Here is a 4,389-nt window from a genome sequence, read left to right on the forward strand (position 1 = left end):
CCTTATAAATATCAACGTTTATCTTATAAAGTCCCATCACAATGGAGAAACACAAACGAATAGACAAAAACATTTAAAACGGCTGTACGCCGTATGGACCTGAAAACTCACTTTCCCTGTACAGGAATTCGTGGTAAACCGTGTGGGTTGACGCGTTGTGGGATTTTCGAGGCTGTTGACATTCGCGTGATGACAGGGAGTGACGTCATAACGCCCGCCGCGCCGGCCAATCAGCGGCCACGAAAACGATCCTCATGCAACATGGCCGCCGTCGCTGCCTCGAGGCCCTGTGCAACGTGGCCGCCGTGACGTCACGCCTCCGGACTGTGGCTGAAATAAGTTGTACGTTTTGTTATGAATGTTTTTACAAAGTAAATGTAATTGTGATTGTGCGTGCATTTATCTGTGAGTGTGTGTGAGAATGCGTATGTAGGTGTGTGGGGAGCGGAAGTGTTGCAATCGAAACGTCGTGATTTTTAAAAATATTTTTCTATCTACGTGACTTTACCGAAAGACCCAGAGAGTATAGATCAACAAGACTTATTTAAAACGCGGTTTGATTTTATTTTTTGTAATGAGAATGTCTTCATTAACGTTTGGCATTTGTATTTAATTAGGGCAATAACGTAATATTGCAAAGAGGTACTACTACTACTACCACGGAGCTTGGAGTGGCTGCGTTTTTGTGAAGACGAAGCGCCCCTACAGCATTAAATGTTCGAGACCGTGAGCGTCACGATGGGATTGGGCCAAGCGGAGCTGGGATAAATCAGAGTCTGGGTGCGACCGTGCGAGACGAATCGATTATTGGTGCTCCACTTGACCGATTGCCGGACGCACTCAGCTGATAATATAATCTAGTTACGCCACTGGTTAGCGAGCGATTATTAGGGCCGATATGGCACACGAGGTGTACACATACACATGTACTGGTAGGAACCTCCTGGTTACACCAGCCCACAGGGGATTATTGTGTCCATCCGTCGTGCATCCAAAAATGGGAGGGGTGGGGCTGGGTGGAGAGGGGAAGGTGGGGAGGGCCTGGGTGGGGAGGGTGGGGCTGGGTGGGGGGTGGGAGGGGTGGGGCTGGGTGGGGAGGAGCTGGTCACCCCGTGGTGCCCTTATACAACTCAACGTTTAACCTACTCACGCCGGCTTGTGCCCGCCCTCACAGTCGGGCATATTTGCGGAATACACCACGCCGCCGTTGACCCTGGCCATTGACCCTGGCCATTGACCGAGCAACCCAACGTTCCTACCAACTCCCTCCGCAGGAATGTGTTTTTCGGTCAAACAAGAGGCACATGAGAACCCGTTCAGATAAATATATCAAGACGCTGGCGAAATAATTGTCCGGATCAGAACATCATCAGCAGGGCAATGGGCACGTCTCTTTCATAAATGGGAAATTAAAGATGAGAGCCACTAGCGTATTTGTGGCCATGAAACCCAAACTATGGACCATATCGTAGGCCCATACAGACACGTAGATATACATAGAGACGCATAGAGACACAGCGATACGTTAAAGACAAGCCACAATGCGACTGTGGCCATGAAATCCAAACGATTGACCTACAGTAAAACCACTGGAGTCTGTCTGTATCTTTCAACAGAGGAGGAGGAACCGCAAAACTCCATGAACTCTCTCTCTCCTGAAACCCTCTCGTCGTGGAGAGTAGTATCGTGGATGAGAGGGGAGTTGGTCGCAGAGTTCGTGGACATTTGGCAAATTGACATCATACGCAATAATAAAATAGTTAAGTCTCTGAGCCAGGGGAACTTTGAAATGCATAAATGAATAAGCTCATCGTGAAAAGGCAATATGTAGATGAGTGTAATTACACAACTGCATTTGTGAAAAGCCAAGCCGAGTCAACTGTGAAAAAACAATGGGACGCTGTGACGATGCCTCGTCGGGGTTTGTGTATGGAGGAATGTTTGTCTCATCACAAGATTAGAAAAACCGGAAACGCAGGTTTTGGGAGGGAACAGCTGGAATGAATTCCAAAAAGTTGAAAATGTTTTCGGCCAAGTTCACTTCGCGTTTTCAGTTTCAACAAAGTTCCTAATTAAATATATATTTTTATTGAACGTACGGTATTAATTTCCTCCTCCACAAATGTTGTTTCAATGTTAATCTTGGTGGCACGTCACGAGACAGTGTCAATTCTCAACTCTCACAATGAGCGCCAATGCACGACAGAGCCGGTCCGCGGAAGGTGAAATCACAGAACTACCTCGGAGAGGATCATTCAAGTGGCCCTATTGATGGACATGCCCTGCACGTGCACAGTGAACAAAAACAACATCACACGAATTCGTCAGTACCACTGTTTGTGGCCTTAAAATAAAATATACAAAAGGCGAAATTTCAGGCAAAAACCCCTGTTCATAGCACTTGATTACGATTACGAAACAATCCCATAGTCACGTGCTATGAAGAAGGGCAATTGCTTGAAATGTTGCCTATTATACATTTATTTCCTTTTAAAGCAACTGTCGTATTGACTAATCTATTGAGTTTCTTGTTATTATCAGGGCTGGAGTTTTACCGGATTATCTGAAAAACGAATGTCATTGTATTATTGGTTCTTTCGATAAAGTCACGTAGAAGGGAAATAATAAAATAATAAAAAAGATATATAAAGCAATAACAATTCTCACGACGTTTCGAAACGTCGTGAGAATTTTTTTTATTGTTTTATATATTTATTTTATTTTATTACTTCCCTTTTTACGTGACTTTACCGAAAGAACCAAGAATATGAATCCCTGCAGTCACGAATGCTTTAAATCAGAATGTCATATTGTTAGGCTATGATTATGCAGCCATCGGTGTGGCCGCCTTTGTCTCCATCAATGCTCATTTAAGACCCAGGACAGCTTCAGATGTAACCGGCTACTGAATGTTCGCCATGAGCCTGCAATGTGGTGGTTTTTTGTTTTAGCGCGGTGCGCAAACCACTGCGCCACCGCTCCAGTGGCTCGCTGAGAGCCCGGATAGCTCAGTCGGTAGAGCATCAGACTTTTAATCTGAGGGTCCAGGGTTCAAGTCCCTGTTCGGGCGCAATTATATTTTGTTTTTAAATATGAAGTCATTATTTACATATCTGAAACATTAAAACATTGTTGAAAAAACTTTGGTGGTATGCAAATTTGTTTAAATTAACCGACGCAGACAAAGATTTCCGCATGGAGCATTTAACGAGACTGTTGGGGAAAATGTTGTTCGCGAGCACCTATTAAGTCCGGAACGCCACTCGAAGAGGAGTGGTGGGGCGTGTGGCCACCACCACCACGCCCGGCCGACTTTTTCGCCGCACCAGATACTCATTTAAGGCCGAGTTGACCTAGGGAAGTCCCAGGACAGGTTCAGATATCACTTCGCCTCCGATATGAAAACGTTTCAGGAAAATCCAACGCTCAGGTGACCCACGTGTTGAGCATCATTGAGTGTGAGAGACAAAGGCGCTCCGTGCATGCTGCCGGCCTTCATCGGTTCTCGTCGCTAACAGCACTTTGCCCCAAGCGACTGTGGGGGCTATACGGGGGATCTTTGTCTTTGTGTGTGGATGGGTGTGTGGGGGGGAGGGGCAAGCAGACACACACGGAGGCCCGGGAGCTTTGTGTTGTCGCTTGCGCGTGGAGGTGGAGGAGGGGGAAGAGGGGAGGTGGAGGGAGGTGGAGGAGGAGGGGGGGGAGGTGGAGGAGGAGGGGGAAGAGGGGGGGGAGGTGGAGGGGGGTGGAGGGGGGGGGAGGTGGAGGAGGTGGAGGAGGAGGAGGGGGGGAGGTGGAGGGGGGGTGGTGGAGGTGGGGGGGAGGTTGAAGGGGGGGGGGGAGGTTGAAGGGGGGGGGGAGGTTGAAGGGGGGGGGAGGTTGAGGGGGGGTGAGGTTGAGGGGGGGAGGTGGAGGGGAGGGGGAGGTGGAGGGGGGGGGAGGTGGAGGGGGGGGAGGTGGAGGGGGGGAGGTGGAGGGGGGGAGGAGGGGGAGGTGGAGGGGGGAGGTGGAGGGGGGGGGAGGTGGAGGGGGGGGGAGGTGGAGGGGGGGAGGTGGGGGAGGTGGAGGGGGTGGAGGTGGGGGAGGTGGGGGGAGGTGGAGGGGGGGGAGGTGGGGGGAGGTGGAGGGGGGGGAGGTGGGGGGAGGTGGAGGTGGGGGGAGGTGGAGGTGGGGGGAGGAGGGGGGGGAGGTGGAGGGGGCGGAGGTGGAGGGGGGGGCTGAGCAGCAGAGCGGGTTGGGTGGTGGACCCAGGATCGCGCTCTCAGCTGCCACTGCCCCTCGTGTGGAGGTGGGGCTCCTGCCAAGCCTCGTGTGTGCGTGGGGAGGGGAGAGAGGAGGAGGAGGGAGAGGAGGAGGGGGGGGGTGCGTGAGCCACAGGCAGTTCGTAGA

General features: G+C 50.9%; 1 non-coding gene across 1 annotated transcript; it reads left to right on the top strand.

Annotated features, from left to right (window-relative positions):
* The first annotated feature begins 2,997 nt into the window (after nt 1-2,997).
* TRNAK-UUU (transfer RNA lysine (anticodon UUU)) lies at nt 2,998-3,070 on the top strand. The gene has a single exon. It is a non-coding gene; the product is annotated as a tRNA-Lys (tRNA).
* Nucleotides 3,071-4,389: the final 1,319 nt, after the last annotated feature.

Source organism: Lethenteron reissneri, chromosome 43 (assembly GCF_015708825.2).
Source record: "Lethenteron reissneri isolate LAM-NWPU_2019-01 chromosome 43, ASM1570882v1, whole genome shotgun sequence".
Classification (NCBI taxonomy): domain Eukaryota; kingdom Metazoa; phylum Chordata; class Hyperoartia; order Petromyzontiformes; family Petromyzontidae; genus Lethenteron; species Lethenteron reissneri.